Genomic DNA, 21976 nt, shown 5'->3' with positions numbered 1-21976 from the left:
CTAGTCATAAATGCCAGAAATCTTCTTGACATTTGAATTGCGATTCATTCCCCTTTTCTTTTGCATTTGGGATTGCTAGTGCTCATTTCCTGACTTGGAATTGAGACCAGGGTCTCTCTATTGGGTCTCTTCCTTGTGAACAGTCACAACTTTTCTAGCCTGTGAGCAAAGTCTTTGTTTTCCTGTAGTCACAAGTGGTATTGTTTCTTTTGGCCCTAGTACTGTAATCAAGTTCCTTGCATTCCTGTGGTCCCAGGCACTAGTGCCCCTATATGCCTTAGAAAGGAGATCTAGGGGCTTCCTTATTATCAACCAGAAGAATTCATCTCCAACTTGGAACTGTTATCAAGAAACTTGTTATCCTGTAGCAAGTGCCAATGTTTCTTTTTAATTTGGAACTGTGTTTGGACAATGCTGCAGGGTCTTTACCCCATAGCAATCAAAGGATCCCTTGTCATTTCTTTCTTCCTTCCTTACTATTTTGACCTGAGACTTCCAAAAACTGTTGATTACAATGAGTTATATCCAAGGTCTGCTGTTAAGAGTGAATATACATTCTATACTAAATATGACTATGACTAGGCAAACCTTTCTTACCTTTCTCTTAGTTGTCTTAGACTGGAACATTTTATTCTACCTCTTGTTACTTCTATCACTACAGATTTAGATTTGAGGCATTATTGTAAAGTTATTTGTGAAGGGAAATTTAGGATAGTTCAAGGAGTTCCTGTTCCTATTCTACATCTTGGCATCATTTAACCAAAATCTGTATTAATATGCAATTAAGAGAAAAGGAGACTTTTCAGGACTTTTAAAATTGAATTTTATTCAGTACACATGAGCTTCTGGAGAACAGAGGATGTTCTTCTTAGGTTTGGTGTTCTTGAGGCATTGAATAATAACTGAATAGTTATTCCATGGGTCTGGAGACTAGGTTGCCTAAGAATATTTTCTCCTTGCTAATTTAAATTCCTGTTGCATTGGAACAGAGTTGTTTCATATAGGAAAGAATAAAGAGAATGATAGTAAAACTATCCTTAGAATTGTTAAGGTTTACAAATAATTTTACATAGAATTCTGTATAAAATTTAATGTGTTTAAAAACTTGTTAAGTAAAATTTATAATTATTTGCCTCATTTTGCTTATAAGAACATTGAACCTTAGGAAGTCTATAATGTTTGCGTTGGCAAACCAACATGTAAATGTCAAAATTATGGGGGAGGGTTTAAACTAAATTACCTCCATTCAAAGTCTAGTAAAGAGTATAAATTTGCACATACATGTGTGTGCGCACACACACAAATACAAGCAAGGAGATGAGGAAGTTAATGGATGGTTCTATATGTCAATTTTAACTACGGTTTTCTCCAAAGTTGTTCTTTCTGAGACACAATAATGTCTTTAAAATGTCAAAATAGAGCTAAAAGAGAACTAGTAGAATTCTCTCTTTCCATGATTATTTTTTGCAAAAAAGGTTAGAGATTACTGTGGTATAATTGTACTTATCAGCAGAATTCAAATAAGATGACTTTTTCAGATTATTTCTAATTTATACATATATGAAAGATCTGTATAATCAATCTATTGTGGTCTGGTTGTTTGACCTTGGGTTTCACCTTTTGGACCCAGATTCTTCATCTACAAAATAAGTGGACTATCTTCATGATTTCTATGACCTGAAAATCTCTTAATCTTTAGCATCAAAACAAATCTCTTTGTATTCATTTCTACAAAATAGTATTATTATTTCCTTTTTTTCAAGCACAGAATCACAGAATGTCAGAATTCTGAGAGACCTCCAAGTTTACCTTGTCCAAACATGTCAGAATAAGAATCAAATCTGTAATAAACTGGACAAGCAATCAGATTTCTTTTTCCAATTTTTAAAGACTTGATGGTGTGTGAGGGGAAGGGTAGTGATTTCTAATGTACAACAATGAACTTGGAAATGGCTCTATCACAGTTATTTTCAGATAATGTGTCACATCCCACAATGGTTTTGCCATGAAATTTTGCTTTCATATATCCATGAATAAACTTCATAAATTACAAACTTCCTACTTTGGCTTTCCCAAAAATGTAATTCTTTTTTACCTTTACCTTAATATTATGAAACACTGGAGCTCAAACAATTCAAAATGAATTTTACTGCTTGGTTTCTGGCCTTGGTGTAGGGAAGGCCAAAGTAACATCTATACACACAGAACAAAAACAAAAACAAAAACAAAAACAAAAACAAAAACAAAAACAAAAACAAAAACAAATGTTCTTTGTTACTCATTTACTTTGAGAAGTGAAGAAAAATTTTAAAAAGGAAGAGGTAGAATGGGAATGGAGAAAGAGTTGGGAAAGAATATGAAGGCTCTGGTAATAGGTCTGGAAACCAGATTCCCTAGAAATCTTTTCTTGTTATGAACTTAAACTTCCTTTATCATGAGAAAATTAAATTGAAGAAACAATACTTAAATGAATAGGAATTATTTTAACCTGGATTCCAAAATTTTCTCTTTCTGATTATTACCCTTTATAAATTATCATATTACATTTTTAAAATTTTCATTTCAAAATTCCTTAAATGGTCATTGATTCCTGATTCTCCAGCATAGTATCACACAAAGATATTTTTTTTAAGTAGAAGTATTGAGAATTTGGGTGAAACTCTAAAACAAAAAAATCATTAATCCATGAAAATTAGTCAGATGTGAAATAAAAGCCCTGAAATATAAAAGTGACAGTGAAGCACTTGTCTTGGAGAAATAGTAATTGGCCATAGTTAGCAAACTTATAATCCAATCTAAGTTTCATTTTTCATGCATAAGTTTAATCATTTTGCAAAAGAAGATAATATTTTCCTCTTCTATCTCATATTTTTAAACTAATCTTAGATTTTCACACACTTTATAATTTCCTTCATTGAATCATGTATCTCTAAACTAACAGTTCAATATGTTCACCATGACTGTGTATATGATTTAATCTTCTTGATATTCTTTTTTGCAATTAGACCACTCAAAATGAATACTATGAACACTGTGAAAAAACTGAAAACACATTGCCAATTTTTATGCAGAGATCAAAGTTTCTGTTTTTACTTAAGGAACTCTGCCAAAATGAACATTTTCAACTGTCAAAAAATTTTTAAGATGAAGAAATTTTAATTTTTGTGCCAGTGCATGCTGATGTGAGATAGGTTAATACCTCTCACGTTTTTGTAGATTTATTTTACACTGCTGTGAGTTAATGATTGCTGACTAGAGACTTCTAATGTGTTTTGTTTTGTTTTGGTTTTCCCATTGAATCCTATCAAAGTGAACTCATTTTATTGCTGATGACCAATTTCCTTCGTCTAAAACTGGAAAAAGTCAAATCTAAACTGTCTTTTTAACTGAGTGTGTTTTGAATCCAGAATAAAAATAGTAATAATTATTAGAGTGTTAAAATTATTAAAGAGTGTTAAAAATGTTCATTTTACCTTCAGACTCAAACTATGACAGATATTTCAAGTCCGGTCTCAGGTATTTCTTTACTATTTTTTGTGCACCTTTTTTGTCCCTAATCATATTCCACCCTAGATTTTCAGAAACTGGCTCAGTTCTTTCACAGGAGTGGAATCCTTAGAATCCCAGAGGCTTACAAAAGCATTAATGATTGCAGTGCTTAGTTAAAGACAGCAGAGAACAAAGACATCATTTTAACAAAATTACACTGGTAGCTCTGCTTCTAAGTGAATATTTTCCTTTAATACCCCACAAAAATTCTGTTGCAACAGCATAGTAGATAGAATTATTTTAAGATGCTCAGGGACAGCAGAGGTTCATTTTGGTTATCAAAGAGCTAACTCTTTGTTATTATGATGGACTTCTGCCTTTTTTTCCCTTTTCCTTGAAGAATCTTCCTGGAGGTTCCCTATCTGGTTAGCAGAATACAGGTACACAGATGACTTTTTATAAATTCAAGATCTGGTACAGGAGAGGAGGAGACTGTTCTCAGGAATGAGGCAAGAAATGTTACAATACTATAATTTCTCACCATACACACAGGCATCACAGAAAGGCACAAGATTTAACTATTTCTTGTCTGCTTAGTCTTTACATAACAACATAAACTCCTAAGAAAGCTGTGATTTAAAGGACTTTACATAAGGGTGTAATGAAATGTCCATAGCAACAAAGCATAGGAAAAGGGAAAGAAGTATTCTATTTTCCAGAAACTTTCTAATCTTTTTAGCCTTTGTGCACAAATAATATATTTCTATATTGCATTACTCTATATAATTGTCATTGAAATACTGGCTGGGGAAACAATCTCAAGTTCTTAAGTTTAATGATTTTCTTTTTACAAGGGGCAGCTAGGTTCAGTAGATAAAGTGTCTAGCCTGGAATCAGGAAAAATTGAGGTCAAATATGTCCTAAGATAGTTGCTAGCTGTGGGACCTTGGGTAAGTCATTTAACCCTGTTTGCCTCAATTCCCATGTATGTTAAATGAATTGGAGAAGAAAATGCCAAACAACCTTAGTACTATTGCTAAGATGCCAAATGGAGTCACAAAGAGTTAGACATGATTGAAATGAGTAAAGAATAATAATATCCAGTCTATCCTCTTTCATTTTTTTCATTATTTTCCATTATATTCTTAACTTTTTATTGTTCCAGATGAAATTTTTATTTTTTTCAGGGTTCTCTAAAATGAATTTCTACACTTAATTGGTGTGGTATGGGAAAAGGATGTTTATTTAAGTAGAAATGTCATTTTTATTGAATAATTCAAATTACATACGAGCATTTAATAATTTTTCAGTTGTTGAGATTTGACTTTACTTGAGTGAAAAGTCTTTTAGGATTGTATTAATATAGTTTCATGAGTTGTCTGGACAGGCAGATTCCCATGTATTTCATAATGTCTACAGTTATTTTAAAGGGAATTTCTCTTTCTATCCCTTATTGTTTAATTTTATTGATTAAATCTTGAAGTGCTGAATATTGGTGATGAGTTTTGTTGAAGTTGTTAATTATTTCAACCTAGTCTTTTAGTTGATTCTTTAGGATTCTCCAAATATGCCATCATATCTTCTGTAGAGTGAATGTTTTGTTTCTTTACTGTCTATTCTAATTCTTTCACTTTTTTCTTATCTAATTGCTATAACTAACATTTCTAGTCCAATATTAAATAATAGTTTTGAGAATGATAAAGTTTGCTTTACCTTTCGACTTCTTGTGAAAGCTTCTAGCATATACCAATTAGAGATAATGCTTCCTGTTGGTTTTGAATAGATACTACTTATGATTTTTATGAAAACTCCATTTATTCCTGAGATTTTTCATGTTTTTATAGGAATGTGTTACATTCTGTCAAAAGATTTTCTTATATCTTTTGAAACAATCATATGATTTTTGTTAGTTTTATTATTGAAATAGTCAATCACGCTGATAGTTTTTCTAATATTTTTTTTGTAAGGTAGTTTTTCTAATGTTGAACTAGCCATGCATTCCTGGTAAAAATCTCCTTCATCACAGAATATAATCTTCGTGATATATTGCTATAATATCTTCACCAGAATTTTATTTGTTGCAAAAATTATGCTATAGTTTTTTTTCTTTTTCCTTATTTATGTATCAGCACTGTAATAATTTTGCAAGATTTTTCTTGGCTTGTTTTTCAAAATAGTTTATGTGATATTGGAATTAATTCTTCTTTAAGTAATTTTTAGAATTTATTTGTGATTTCACTTGACCATGCTGATTTTTTTTCCTTAGGATAATGGATGATAGACCCATGATTTCCCAGTCACCAAAGGAGTGAAACAAAGCTGGGTCCTTGCTCCCATGCTTTTTTGAATGATGTTTTCATCCATGTTATCAAACCCCACTTCACTGAGGATGAACATGACCTCAAGGTCAGCTCCTGCACTGAAGGGTAAATTCTTCAACTTGAAAAGGCAACAATTCAAGAACAAAGTGGAGGGAGTGTTGTTGCATGACCTTCTGTTTGCTGATGACTGCACTAGTTGCAGGCTCTGAAGCTGAGATGCAACAAATTATGGATCAATTCTCTGCTGCTTGCACAAATTTTGGCTTAACAACACCAAGAAAACACAAGTGTACATCAGCCATATGTGGAACCATCAGTTAGGGGAAAAGGAGAAGTTTTGAGAAATGTGGACAAGTTTACTTACCTTGGCAGTGTCCTTTCTAGGGAGGTACACATTGACGATGAGGTTGACACACACACTGACAGAGCTAGCTCAGTATTTGGGAGGCTCCTAAAGAAAGGAAGAGAAGAGGTATTAGACTTACTACCAAATTGAAGGTCTACAGAGCTGCTGTACTGACCTCATTTCTACATGTCTGTGAAACTTTGACAATCTACCAGTACCATGTCAGGAAACTGAATTGCTTCCATTTAAATTGTTTCAGGAAGATTCTGAAGATCACCCGGCAGGAGAAGATATCAGACACCGAGGTCTGTTCTCAAGCTAAATTAACAGGCATTCAAATGTTACTATAGAGAGTGCAACTATTATGGACTGGTCATATATTGCTAGAATATCAAACATATACTTGCCAAAAAGACTATTATGAAGAAATCACACAGGGGGTCAGAGGAAGTGATGCTGGATACTACGAAGATCTCTCAAGAACTTTAGAATTTATTGTACAACATGGGAGACACTGGTATAGGACTGACCAGCATGGTGAATCCTCATCAGAGAAATTGCTGCACTCTAAGAGGAAGACAGAAGGGAAAAAGCTCAAAAGGAAACGTAAGATAACTAAGTTTAGCATAACCACTCCAAGTATTTACATGGAATTTTTGTGCCCATACTGTGGTAGAGCATTCTGAGCTTGTATTGGGTTGATCAGTCACAGTTGGAAACACAATAATTTGTCTCAATCACAGTGATGTCATTTTGCTCTTCTTCAATAATGGACAAGAACCAACCAACTTACGTATTATTAGAAATTATGTATGTCACTTTATCCTATTTTACTTCTCTTTGTCTTTTGTTCCTTTCTACTTTCACTCTGAGCCTATTTCTTTTTCTTTTGAGCACTACCTATTCTAAATCAACTCTTTTTTTTTTTAGTTTTTGCAAGGCAAATGGGGTTAAGTGGCTTGCCCAAGGCCACACAGCTGGGTAATTATTAAGTGTCTGAGGCTCAATTTGGATTTGAACTCAGGTACTCCTGACTCCAGGGCCGGTGCTCTATCCACTGCACCACCTAGCCGCCCCATAAATCAACTCTTTCTGTAAAAAATCAGCTTTTACCTTCTTTTATCCCTTTCCCCTCCTTCTTTGCTAGATGGTAAAGTAGATTTCTATGCACAACTGAGTGTATATATTATTCTCACTTTGAGTCAATTCAGATATTAATAAAGTTTAAACTCTGTCCACTTTCGATCTCCCCTCTTACCTCTTTTGTGCCTCTATTATACTTTCTATTTTTTTATTTTATTTTCCCCAGTATTTTATTTTTCCTAGTAACATGTATAAACAATGTTAGTGTTTGTTTTTAAAACTTTTAGTTCCAAATTCTCAACCCTCTTCTTTTGCTCCCCACCACCCATCAAGAAGTCAACCAATTAACTTTAGGTTATACACATGCAATATATTTAAAACATTTCCATAACAATCATCTTGTGAAATGAAACATAGATCCCACCCCATAAAATTCTAGAAAAAATTGAAAGTTAAAAAATGCTTCAATCTGTATTTATATACCATGAATTTTTACTTGGGTGTGGATAGCATTTTTCATCATGATTCTTTCAGAATTGTTTGGGATAGCCATATTGCTGAGAACACCTAAGTCATTTGCAGTTGTTCATATTACAATATTGCTATTGCTTTGTACACAGTATATTTCACTTTGTATCAACTCTTTTATGTCTTTCTCAGATTTTACTGAGTTCATGCTGCTTAACATTTCTCATAGCACAATAGTATTCCATCAAAACCACATACCACAGTTCGTTCAACCAGTCCCCAAATGATAGGCATCCCCTTAATTACTGATTCTTTTCCACTTGAAAAGAGCTACTATAAATATTTTTGCATATTTAAATCCTTTTTTCTTCTTTTTTTTAATCTCTTTTGGAATGCAGACATAGTAGTAATCCCGGATGAAAAGGTATTCATGGTCTTATAGTTCTTAGAGCATAGTTCCATAGTGATGCACAGAATGGTTGAATCAGTTCACAACCCCTACTAACAGTTCATAAATGTCTCATTTTTCTCAAATTCCTTCCAAAACTCATAATTCTTTTTTGACCTATTACCCATTTTAATGTGTTTGAGCAGTATCTCATAATTTTTAAATTTGCATTTTTCCAATCAATAGTGAGGTAGAAGATTTTTTAATATGGCTATAGATTTGATTGTCACATCTGAAATCTGTTCATATTTTTGCTTATTAATCAATTAGGGATTAGTTTCTAATTTTCTAATCTGACTCCTTTCTTTATATCATTAAGAAATGAGGCCTTAATTAGCGAAATTTGCTTCAAAAATTTTTTTCACAGGTACTATTGCTAATTGAATTCCCCTACATGCTATTTCCCCCTGTTTATTCTATTCTCTCTTCTTTAATCCTATTTTTTTTCAAAAGTGCTTTGCGTCTCACTATCCCTTCCCCCAATCTGCCCTCCCTTCTATCACCTCCTCTATTCTTCCTCCCTTCTCCTACTCTCCTGTAGTGTAAGATAGATTTCCACCCCCAAGTGAATGTGTATGTTATTCCCTCTTGGAATTAATTCTGATGAGAGCAAGGTTCACTCACTCTACCTCTACCTCTACCTACCCTTTACCCCTCCATTCTAAAAGCTTTTTCTTATCTCTTTTATGAGAGATAATTTACACTATTTGACTCCTTAATTTCCCTGTCTCCCAGTACATTTCACTCTCATGCCTTGATTTTATAGGAAGGAACAATAACTATGTATTTGGTCAACTTGGTGGCACAATGGATGGAGAGCTAGGCTTCAGTCAAGAAGATCTATCTTCCTGAGTTAAAAGCAGACCCCCAGACACTAAGTAGCTGTGTGAACTGCTGCAAGGCACCTAATACTGTTTGCCTTTGTCTCCTCATCCTCAAAATGAGATGAGGAATGAAAAGTTAAACACCTTCAGCACCACTGCCCAGAAAGCTCCAGACTGGCTCATGAGAAGATCTTATTTATGTCTATGTCTATGCATATGTATATGTATATGAATATGTTTGTGTGTCTTTAAAGTTAGCAAAGTTCTTTATAAATGTTATTTCCTTTGATTCTCACAACAACCCTAAGAGGTATGTATTGTTATTATCCTCATTTCATAGATGAAGAAACTGAAGGCAAGAAAGGTTAAGGGACTTGTAATACTTACAACTGGTAAGTGCCTTAGGTAGATTGTGAACTTAGATCTTTCTCATTATATTATTGTTCTATTCATTAGATCCCCTAGTTGCCTATAAGTAGAGCAGAAAAAAGATGAGTGTGTATGAAACTGCAAATCTGTTGTAGAGTTTATTTTTCTTTTTATGTTCAATATATACCCTGTTTTCTCCTCTTACCATAACCATTACATTCAGGCCATCATCTCTTCTTACTTACACAACTATAAAAATTCTTAATTAGTTTTCCAGTTTGTTGTAGTACTGTCATGTCCTACTCTTGGTACTACACTTAGGGATCTCCTGAGAAGGTCAGTTGAGCAGTTTACCATCTTTGCTCTACAGCCTATTCCTTAGATGAGGAAACTGAAGCAAATGGAGCCAAATGATTTGCCCAGGCTCACACAGTCAGCAAGTTTCTGAGATCAGATCTGAACCCAGAAAAATGAGTCTGCTTCAATTCCAGTACTAAAATTCCCTCCACTATACCTCCAAGCTGTCTCCATTTCATCCCCTCTATAATCCTTTTGTCAAACATCTTGAACGCATTGGTCTCTTATTAGTCCCAAGTGCCCTTTCAGTACCCTTATATCTGGAAGGGGCTTAACTGTATTGGGGCTTCAAACTAATTCATCTCATCCCAACTGAACAATCAGAGTTATTACAGTACTATTCTCTTCTGCAAATTTCCCTCTATATTCTTTACCCAATAAATTCCCTTAATTGTAATAGAAGCTTTTATTCCCTTTAAGAGAAGGGGAAAGGGGGTGGCTAGGTGGGGCAGTGGGTAAAGAACTGGTCCTGGAGTCAGGAGTAACTGGGTTCAAATCTGGTCTCAGACACTTAATAAATACCTAGCTGCGTGGCCTTGGGCAAGCCACTTAACCCTGTTTGCCTTGCAAAAAAAAGAGAGAAAGTGAAGGGAGAAAGAACTTGATCATTTCTCCATTCTCTTGCTTTTTCTCTAGAGGTTTTTTTTTCACTTAATAGAATATTTTTTCTAACTACATGGAATAGTTTTTGACATTCATTTACATAAGATTTTAATTATCAAGTTTTTCCTCTCTTTTCTCCTTCTCCTCCACTCCAGAGACAATAAATAATCTGACATAGGTTATGGATGTACAATCATGTTAAACATATTTCCATATCAATCATGCTGTTCTGAAAGAAAAATCATAACAAATGGGAAAATGCATATAAAAGAAAAAAGTAAAAATGAAAATAGAGTGCTTTGATGTACATTCAGACTCAATAGTTCTTTTTTTCTGCATGTGAATGTCATTTTCCATCACAAGTCTTTTGGAATTGTCTTTGTTCACTGTACTTCTGAGAAAAGCTAAGTTTATCATAGAGGATCATCACACAATGTTGCTATTAATGTGAACAATGTTCTCCTGCTTCTGCTCACAATGACTTATCATCAGTTCACCTAAGTCTTTCATGGTTTTAATGAAATCTCTCTATTCAGTTTTTCTTATGGCACAATAGTATGTTCAGTGATTTCCCCAATTGCTAAACCTCAGTTTCCAAATCTTGCCACCACAAAAATTGCTACTATAAATGTTTTTGTACAAGTGGGTCTTTTTCCCTTTCTCATACTCTTATAAATATAGACCTAGTAGTGGTATTGCTAGATCAAAACGTACACATAGTTTTATAGCTCTTTGGGCATGATGATTATGATGATGATGATGATGATGATGATGATGATGATGATGATGATGTTCGTCCTTCATTTTTGAAGAAGATCATGACATCAGGGAAAGTGATGTCATGACAATCACTTGAATTGGCTTTGTATGAGGGGGTACTATGCTAATTCACCAAGCCTCACTTTCTTCTCCATACTCATCTGAGTCCACTGGCCAGATATGAATCAGAATGACTGGAGATGACCCTAGATGTGAAGCACTCAGGGTTAAATGATCACACAGTTAAGTAAGTGTCCAACCTTTGGGTACAGTTCCAAATTGTACTCTAGAAGGGTGGATCAGTTCACAACTCACCAACAGTGAATTAGTATCGCAGGTTTCCCTTATTCCCTCTGAAATTTATCATTTATCTTTTCTGTCATTTTGACCAGTTTGATAGATGTGAGTTGAGATCTCAGAGTTGCTTTAATTTGAATGTCTCTAATCAATTGAGATTTAGAGCATTTTTCATGTGACTAAAGATGCTTTTAATTTCTTCATCTCAAAACTTCCTAGACATATTCTTCGTTTATCAATTAAGAAATGGTTTGTATTTTTATAAATTTGACTCAGTTCTCTATATTTTTGAAACATGAAGCCTTTATTAGAAATATTGGCAGTAAAAATTATTTCCCAGCTTTCTGTCTTACTTCTAATCTTAATGCATTGCTTCTGTTGGTTTGAAAACTTTTAATGTAATAAAAATGATCCATTTTGCGTTTTATAATGTTCCCTGTCTCTTGCTTAGACATAAATTTTTCTGTCCTTCCTAGATATTTCAGATAAATATTTCCTTTTTCTCCTAATTGGCTTATATGTATATCATGTAACCATTTTGATCTTATATTGGTATAGATTATGAGGTTTGGATCTATGCCTAGTTTCTCTCAAATGATTTTCTAGCTTTTCCAGTATTTTTTTCAATGATTAGTTCTTATGTCAAATTATTAGTTGATTATTATAATCATTTACTAATGTTTTATTTTTTGTACCTATCCTTTGTACCTATTTTGTACCTGTTGAAATATTCCACTGATTGACCCCCTCTATTTCTTAGCCTGAACCAAACTGTTTTGATGATTGTATAATTTAGTTTTAAATCTGGTGTGACTGGCCACTCTCCCTTGCATTTTTTTCATTATTGATTGGCAGATTCTTTCCATTTCTTTTTTATACTCTAGAATATCAGATCAGCTTTTATTGATAACTCCTTGAAAGATGGTATTTTGATTTTTTTCAATCCTGGCCTTCAGGTAGTCCAATAATTTTTAAATTATCTCTCTTGGATTTATTTTTCAGATCAGTTCTTTTTACAGTGAGATTTTTTCATGTTGTCTTTTCTTTTTCATTCTTTTGGCTTTGTTTTATGGATTCTTTATCATTCATAAAGTCATTAAGTTTCCATTTGCTCAATTCTAATTTTTATGAAATTATTTTCTTGAGTTAATTTTTTATTACTTTTACATTTGGCTAATTTTATTTTTAAGGATTTTTTTCAGTGAATTCTTCTGCCTTTTTTTCTATTTGGCCAATTCTGCCTTTTAAGGTATTTTTCTTCTCATTGACTTTTCATATCTCTTTGACAATTTAGCCTTGTCTACTTTTTAAGGTGTTATTTTCTTCATTAATTTTTGAGTGTCCTTTACTAAGCTGGTTATATTATTTTCATTTCCCTTCCCATGTTTTTCCTCTATCTCTCTTGATTTTCAATCATTTTTTGAGCTCTTCCATGTCCTGAGATCAATCCATTTGTTTCTTGACAGTTTTGGATGTAGAAGCTTTAACTCTGCTCCCTTCTTCTGAGTATGTGTTTTGAGCTTTCTTATCACCATAGTAACTTCTTAATGCCAGAATTATTTTTTCTATTGTTTGCTCATTTCCCCAGTTTATTATTTGAAGTTTAACTGTTTGTTAAAGTGATAATTTTTTTATGGTTGAGGGCACTCTGACCCAAGCTTCAGTTGCTTTCAATGATATTTTCTAGGGACCTGAATATTTTTGGTTTTTCCCAGGTGGTATGATCTAAGGAGAGATATTTATTAGTCTTCTGATCTGTGTTCTGCTCTGTGACTAACCATAAATCTTCTTTTCTACCCTGGAACTGTGTTGAGCATCCGTGTTTCCCTATACCACAATAACTGGTGCTCTAGTCACCCTGAAACTGCCATGCAAAACCATGACCATAATTTGAGTATGGGCAAAACAGCAAAGTCTTGCCTCTGCATTAGCAAAAAGACCCCCGACCAGATGCTTGAATCCCATCCTGTCTGTAGTCTGTGACTTCTGGAAGCAGTCACTATGCTACAGATTCAGTGATTTCTAAGGTCGGCTTTGGCTTTGCTGGGGCAGAATCTGTACTGGCAGAGATTGTGCTGAACAGTGCTCCACTCCCAACCAGGTGAGGCCAACCTTTTTCTTGCTGCCCTTACTGCTGCCACTGATTCAGTCACACTGAAATCTGCTTCTGGTTTGCTGGGGTTTTATCTGCACTAGTCTGGCCTGCAATGAACTGAACTCCTTTCTCATCCTTAAGGAGCAGAACTTACCTGCCAACTTTCTAAGTTTTCTTAGACTGGAAATTGTTTTACTCCATCTTTTTTGTGTGTTTTGACAATCAAGAATTTGATTAGAATTACTATTGACAGGTATTTGGAGAGGTATGAGTAGAGTTCAGTTAAATCCCTGCCTTCTTTCCATCATCTTGACTCCGTCTTCCTTGGACCGTTTTTTATGAGATAATATATTCCATTCTTCTTATCCTTTTCCCCTTCTCACTCTTTCTAACCCCTTAATTTTTTTTAATGTCTTCCTATCCTAGTCAACTCACACTTGTACACTCTGTGTATGTGTACTCCTAATTGACCCGATGATGGCAATGTTCTTAATAATTACAGGTATTCACTTTACTTGTAGGAATATAAACATTTTCTTCTTATTAAATCACTTATGTGCCCTTTTTTCCATTTACTTTTTTATGCTTCTCTCGAGTTTTGTGTTTGATAGTAAATTTTCTATTCAGCTCTGTTCTTTTCATTAGTAATGATTGAAAAAATCACTTAATTCCTTAACTATATATTTCTTCCCTTTGAAGATTTATACTGTTTCATTTAGTTAGTGGTTCTTGTTGTAATCCTAGTTCCTTTGTCATCCAGAATAAAATATTCAAACAACCTGATCCTTTAATAAAACAGCAACTAAACTTGTATTATCCTGACTATGGCTGTATAATATTTGAATTGTTTACTTTTTTTTCCTTGAGAAATCACCGAATTTTATTTAAGTGGATAGACTCATCCCACACAACACTAAGATGTTCTCATCCCTCTGGAGGCAGAGGCTAGCCTCACCAGGGCTTCTCACCCTCCACCCACAGGCTGAGGCTGGCCATTAATCCCATTGGGCCCAGGGACTTGTATACACCTGCCTTGGGATCCATTGTATTTATTTACATTTCCTACTTTTATCACAGTCTTAGGAGCTGCATTAAAACACCATTCCACAAGAGTTGGGGCCAATCCACCATAAATTCTTGTTGGTCTTTTAATTAGAACACAATTCTTTTGGATAGCTGAATGAGCTTGAGAATTCCCCTTTCTTTCGATGAAGTTGCACATTACTCTGGATCCCAGATCTGATTGTATTTAAAACATATATTCCAAAAAGGAGTCATTCATCAATTTACATGGAACTTTCTAAGATTGAAAGATGGGGGGATAATAAAAACAGCAAAAGTCTCTACACATTAGGAAAGCACAGACTCTAAATACTTCCGTCAAGCAAGTTAAAAAATGTTTCAATATTTGAGGGAAGTTGCAGGCATTAGAGTAAAGAATTATTTTTTGCATTAACGGGATATTCCTGCTAATTCAAGATACTTAAGTGAAATTAGGGAAAACAGGACAGCTTCCTCAAGGTCACTGAGCAAATCACCTAAACTTCAGGTCTCTAGATCTAATCAAAAGTTTTAAATGAATGAATACCTTGACTTCCTGTCTCTAATCTAAAAGTTCCTGGATACTATGTCATAGAGATGACAAAGGAAGGGAAGTGGATATCATGTATACCCATGTCATATATCCATAATCAAGCGCCTTAAGCTTCTCTATAATTTTTGCTGAAATATTTCAGTTACATCAGAGTTCAAACATATACCACATCACCAGCATATGCCACTCTTCAAAGAAAATGAGAAGTTCAAAAGAAATATTTAAGGAACAGTCCCAAATGCACTTGAAGGATAGAATGCAAAAGTTCAAAAGTATGTACAATTTTTAATCTTCCTCTGCATCATCAAAAGAAAGCAGGATACTGTTTTTTATTTGTTTCTATGTGTTTGGGGAACCACAACCTCCTTTTTTTTATTCATCTTTTTTCTTCTTCCTGGAGTTTGCTGTCAAACCCAAATATTTCTCTTCTGAAGGTCACTTTTGACTGGTTTTCTAAACATAATTTTCCATCAGCTGAAGCTGGTTCTTCATCTGGTTTGGAAGACTTGATCTGCTGCTTAATTTTCATGACTTCTGCTGATAAATCTCCTTTTTTCAGTACAACAACTTGTGGCTGCTCCTCTTCATTGTCACTCCTGTCATCTCCTTCGGGGATTTCAGGTTGAATTTTCTTGGTCTCTACTGGTGGGCCCTACCTTATAGCCCACCTTCTGCTTGAAGTGAGCCAGGAACAAGGGCTCCCGCAGGCACACATACGACACCTGGTTCTGTTTGCTCATGGTTTCTCAGAGAGAGATGGCAGGTGATGGGGGGAGGAGGAAAAAAAAACACCTAAAAGGGCCCAGATCTTCCTGGAAGCAGGAGGGTGCCCCCCCCCAAATTGTTTACTTCTCACTGCTATCAAAAAGTTTTTCCTTGACCTAGGATCTCTGGAATATAATTTGGCTATAATGGTCCTGGGAGTTTTCTTTTGGGGATCTCTTTTTAGGAGGTAATAGGAGCATTCTTCAATTTTTATTTTACTTTTATTTCGAGGTCCTTAGAGCATTATTATTACTTGGTAGTAATTTTTTGAAAGATGTCTATACTCTTTTTTGATCTTGTCTCAGAATATCCAATAATGCTTAAATTAGCTTTCCTGTATTTTTCAGGTCTGTTGTTTTTCCAATGAGACATGCCTCAGTTTCTTCTATTTTTTTCATTATTTTGATTTTCTTTTATTGGGGTTTTTTTGCTATTAAATATGGTGATTAACTTCCCATTGTCCAATTCAAATTTTTAAGGAATTATTTTCTTCAGTGAGATTTTGTTTCTATTTTCCATTTGGCTGTTTCTACTTTTTAAGTAATTCTTTTCATCAATGAATTTTTGTACATCTTTTCCACACTTTTTGGTGCTTTCTTGAGCAAGCAATTGACTCTTTTTTATTATTCTCTTATATTATACTAATTTTTACCCAATGTTTCTTCTACCTTCTTGATCTATTTTAAAATTCTTTTTCAGAGGTTGCTCTGCCTTTGGAGGGTGGCCTGCTCAGGGGGAGTCATAGCCCTTCATCCTATTACCCTTTTTTACCACTTATGATGACTCACCTTCCTTTGGAGGGCAGCTCACTCTGGGGGAGTGTCATCCCTCACACTATCCTAACCCTTTGCCATTCTCTATTACTTAATTCCCTGTTAGCGTGTCTTTCTGTGAGAAGCCGGTCTACCCTGGCAGAGTGTGATTCCCCAAGCTCTCCTACTCTCCTCTTACTTCTATTGAAACTCTATCTTACTGCTCCTCTAAACTTTTTCTGGTAGATTGTAAGCTGTTTGTGCAAACTTTGAATTGAAGTCTAAGCCTTTCTTATGTCTCTGAGTTTGAATAATTGATGAGTTTTTCACTAAAAGAACTTGCATCTATCCTTAACCCTCACTTACCCCTAAACCCCATTTTCCCATTAACCTTACTGTACTAAAAGAAATGATAAATAATAAGAATTGAGAGAAGCAAGGAAAGACATATGAACTGATTCATAGAAAGGAGAAAATGACGAATCAAAAATTAAAAACAAATGGAGACCTCACTTAGAGATATTGGGGAAGCTTTCTCATCTAGAATCTATTAGAAATAATGATAAGCTAGCAATACAAAATGGAAATGTTGAGGAAACGTTCTTTGAGGGCTCTCCCCAAATTACTCTTCTACATACAGTAGCTAGATTCTCCTGGTGCAAGACAGGAACACCATGGTATGGTAAAGTATGGTATGAAAAAGTAAACTTGGTCCTTGAGCTCTACTCAAGTAGATTACCCTTGGAGACTAGCAAGATTCTCCATTATCTCCACTATTGAGTAGATGAAAGGAAGAGGCAAGGGCTTTGGCTTCCGTACTGTGGGAGTTGACAATTCAGCCAGAGACCCAAATGGAGCATCTGCTGATACTGGAAGACTGAAATGGGATGACATTCTAGAAGTGAATGAAGAATCCCTATTTGGACTGATCCACAAAGAAGTCATTCAGACCTGTAAGCTGATCAAGAAAGGTGTTGCAATTATGACAGGAAGTATAAGGTTATTCAGTCAAAACCTTACTCCATGTCCAACACCCAAACTAACTGACTGAACTCCGCAGACATTAATCCCAGTAGATTAACTGTACCTGCTTCAGATGAAGGACATTCTCCTATTTTTGTTCAAAAAGGTTCAGAAACCAAGGGCAGATTTTTTTTATAGAAGTCACACTCAACAAAAAGCAGGGGTTTAATTAGATATTGGTACCTGCTATGTGACTTTGGAAAATAACTCTCCAGGAATCTATATTCATATTCTTTCTCCTGCATCACCATTCAAGGTGGACAGGTGACTAAATTTTCTGAACAGTGGATGAATGAGGCATTTATTCCACTCATTGGGTGAGTAGAAAATTCAGTTACATGCCTCAGGGACCACCTTGAAGAGTGTCTCATTGACAAGGGAGGCAAGACAAGGAAAAGGTGCTACTCTATTCAGTTGGGTCATGAAATGCTTCCTCGAGCTATCACTTTGGGGAAAGAAACATTCAACTCCCATTTGGGGCTTGTTCTACCAGAGGTTTATACAGGAGATGTTTTTTAAAGTGATTTAATTGTAAGGTGCTAAGGTGTTCACTCTAAATATTTTAAGGTGTTTTAGGAAATTATTATTTCCAGTGTCACTACGTTTTAGGTCATTGTTTCAGCTGACCTAATTGTTTTTTTTTAGGATTTTTTTTTGCAAGGCAAACGGGGTTAAGTGGCTTTCCCAAGGCCACTCAGCTAGGTAATTATTAAATGTCTAAGGCCTGATTTGAACTCAGGTACTCCTGACTCCAGGGCCAGTACGCTATCCACTGTGCAACCTAGCCACCCCCAAATTAATTTTTAATAATCAAATAAGTTGCTATCTATAAATTTGTCTATATGGATTTAAATTGGGACATCTAAATTATTTTAAGCAGTTTTAAGTGTTAGGTAGTACTTTAGGAAATTAATATTTCCAGTGTCACTAAGTTTTAGGTCTTTGCTTCAATTGGTTTCAATATTTATTGAAATAAGAATATTACTGCATACAGATTTATCCATGTGTTATGTAATGGTTTAGGATATTAATTTTTCACTATCACTAAGTTTTATGCCTTTGTTTGTTTCAATTGGTTTTCATTTTATTAATTAAAGAATTCTTACTAACCACAGGATCATCTATATGTTGCATAACTAGACATCTAGACACTCCAAATTATTTTAAGCTATTTTAAGTTTAGAAGTTAAAGTGTTTGTCTTCAGTATTTTTAGGTGTTTGAGGAAATTAATTTTTCACCTATCACTAAGTTTTAGGTCTTTGTTTTGATTGCTTTTAATTTTTAATAATCAAATAAACCTTTCTATCCACAAAATATGTAGCGTAATTGGAGTCCATATGGGCACTCTAAATTATTTCAAACTGTTATAAGTGCTAGGTGTTAACCTGTTTAGCCTAAATATTTTAAGGTGGTACAATAAATTGACATTTCCATTGTCACTATGCTTTAGATCTTTTATAAGTTGGTTTTAATCTTTATTAATCAAATGAATATTGCATTAAAAATTCTTGTTGAGAGCTTCCAGCGATTTTCTTTTTATCTGTCAAGATTTTTTTTTCTCAGGCTTTACAGGTAGATGTTTTGATAGTTTTGTCTTCTTTGGTTTTTTTATCTTCTTTATCATCATAGCAACTTTATGTTATAATTATTTTCTTTGCTACTGTTTACTCATTTTCCCAACCTTTTTAAATTTATTTTAAATTTATTTTTATTTTTTTTGCAAGGCAATGGGGTTAAGTGACTTGCCCAAGACCACACAACTAGGTGATTATTAGGCTGAGGCTGGATTTGAACTCATGTACTCCTGAGGTGTACTGGTGCACTATACACTATGCCACCTAGATGCCCCCCCATTTTTTTAAATCAATTTTTAACTTTTTTTTAAAGTTGAGTTTTGCTCCTGGAGAAGAGGAGGCACTGTCCAAAGCTTTAGGTTTTTTGCGCTGCTGCTTTCAGAGCTAATTATAGAGACCTTTAACTTTTCAATTATTATAAAGTGGTATGATCTAAGGAGTTGTGTGACCATAGCTTTCCTGATGTGTGTTATCTTCTTTGAAGAACCACAAGCACTATTGTTTGACCTAAATTTGAGATCCCTATTTTTTCACCACTGTGACCTCTACTATGCTAGTAGTCTTCCTCCCAGTTCTGGAATGAAGATCATCACAGGGATTGCAAAAGAGTCATGCACCCAATGCTAGGAAACTGTCCCCAGTAATCTCCCTATGATCATTTGTCTATCCCCTTGACCATTAGTGGATAGAGAGCATTAGAAGTAGCTGCTATTGATTCATCTTAACATCTGTTCTTGCTTGCCAGATTGCCACTTGCCCAGGACTGCTTTCTACTCTCTCCTTAGTGAGACTAACCTTTCTTGTGACCTTCTAATTTTTTTAGTGGAAAAATTATTTTACCCCATTCTTTAATTGATTCTGTCTCTCCAAAATTCATTCGTCAGATATGACAAAAGAATGCATTATATATGGGGGCAAAGCCAAGATGGCAACAGGAGAAGAGCATCTCCTAGGTGTTCTCACTATAATATTTCAAAACCCTTAAAATTATGACTAACTAAATTTTCGAGAGACAGAACCCATGGAGGTAAGCCAATTTCCAGACCAAGGTAATCTGGAAAATAGTGGAAACGTTCTGCTCCACAGGATTAGAGGGGTGACCCACCAGAGTGAAGAAAATTCAACCTCCTGGAGGCAGCCCCAAGGCACCTGGGAGCCACAGCTCACAGCAGTGAGGGCAGTTTCCTGACCTACAGCCTAGGAAGCACAAAGCACAGCTTGGAGGATCAGCAGGGGGACTTCTGCCAGAGTAAATGCACAAAGCCCAGGACCTCAGGGTGGTAAGCAGCAGTCAGTGAGGTCAGTACAGTGGTGGCAGTGGCTGCAACAGCCCAGATCCAGGAAACAGAAACAAGCAGCATGGACCTGGTAGGAGCCTCCAGGCTACTGAGCCCTGAGTGCTCAGCCCACTGAAGATAGGGGGAGAAATCTAAGATTTGTCCTCTGTATCTGGAATAGGACTCTGGTGGTTTGACCACATTCATATCCTGATCGAAGTCTAGCCCCCCCCCCCCTCATAGAACAGCTCCCTCCCCCCTACACCTCTGCCCCATGGTAGAGGGGTTCACTTGTGGTCATTCATAGATGAGGAGGTCAGTCAGAGGCTTACACACTGAGAGCCTTGTGTGTGTGTGGGTGTCCCAATAATCCTCAAAAGCTCAGGAAGAACCACAAAACCAGGCACACATTGGAGAAATGAGTAAACAGAGAAAAAAGAGGAACACCACTGAGAAATACATTGTTTATTATCCTAAGTAGGATCAAAATACTCAATATGAAAATGAGGAAGTATAAGCTCTTGCATCTAAAAGACTCCAAGAAAAAGCAGAAGTTGGCCTCAGCCCATGATAGAGCTCAAAAAAGATTTTGAAAATCAAGTAAGGGAGATAGAAGAAAAATTGGGAAAAGAAATGAGAGATGCAAGAAAAACATGAAAAAGAAGTCATCATCTTAGTCAAGGAGATCCAAATAAATGCTGAAGAAAATAGCAGATTAAAAACCAGCATAGGTCAAATGAATAAAACAGTTCAAAAAGTTATTGAGGAGAAGAAAGCTTTAAAATGCAGAATTTACCAGATAGAAAAGGAAACAAGAAAGCTCTCTAAGGAAAACATATCCCTCAGATGTAGAATGGAGCTAAAGGAAGCTTATGGCATTATGAGAAGTCAAGACACAATACTTCAACACCAAGAATGAAAAATTAGAAGAAAATGAAACATCTCATTGAAAAAAAAAACTGATCTGGAATATAGATTCAGGAAAGATAATTTTAAAATGTTTGGAATACCTGAAAGTCATGATAAGGAAAAGAATCTTGACCTCATTTTTAAAGAATTCCTACAGGAAAATTGCCCAGATATCCTAGAAGCAGAGGGCAAAATAGAAATTGAGAGAATCCACCAATCTCCCCTGGAAAGAGATTAAAAAAAAAACAACTCCCAGGAATATTATAGCCAAGTTCCAGAACTCCCAAGTCAAAGAGAAAATATAACAAGCAGCCAAAAGGACACAATTAAAATATCATGGAACTGCAGTCAGGATCACACAGGACAGAAGGCAAAAGAGCTTGGAATGCAACCAAAAATCAACTACCCAGAAAAACTGAACATCCTCTTCCAGGGGAAAAGATGGATTTTCAATGAACCAGGGGAATTTCAATTGTTCCGTTGAAACAACTATAGCTGAACAGAAAGTTTGATCTTCAAATACAAGACTCAGGTGAAGCATAGAGAGTGGAGGAGAAGGGTAAAATATGAGGGACTTAATAATGATGAACTTCATGTATTCCTGCATAGAAAAATGATACTG

General features: G+C 35.2%; 1 pseudogene; it reads right to left on the bottom strand.

Annotated features, from left to right (window-relative positions):
• Positions 1 to 15338: 15338 nt before the first annotated feature.
• On the bottom strand, positions 15339 to 15793 carry LOC141491848 (uncharacterized protein KIAA1143 homolog pseudogene; annotated as a pseudogene).
• Between the last annotated feature and the right edge of the window lie 6183 nt (positions 15794 to 21976).

The sequence above is a fragment of the Macrotis lagotis genome, chromosome 6 (genome assembly GCF_037893015.1).
Source record: "Macrotis lagotis isolate mMagLag1 chromosome 6, bilby.v1.9.chrom.fasta, whole genome shotgun sequence".
Lineage (NCBI taxonomy): Eukaryota > Metazoa > Chordata > Mammalia > Peramelemorphia > Peramelidae > Macrotis > Macrotis lagotis.
This window is presented reverse-complemented; position numbering and strand designations above follow the sequence as displayed.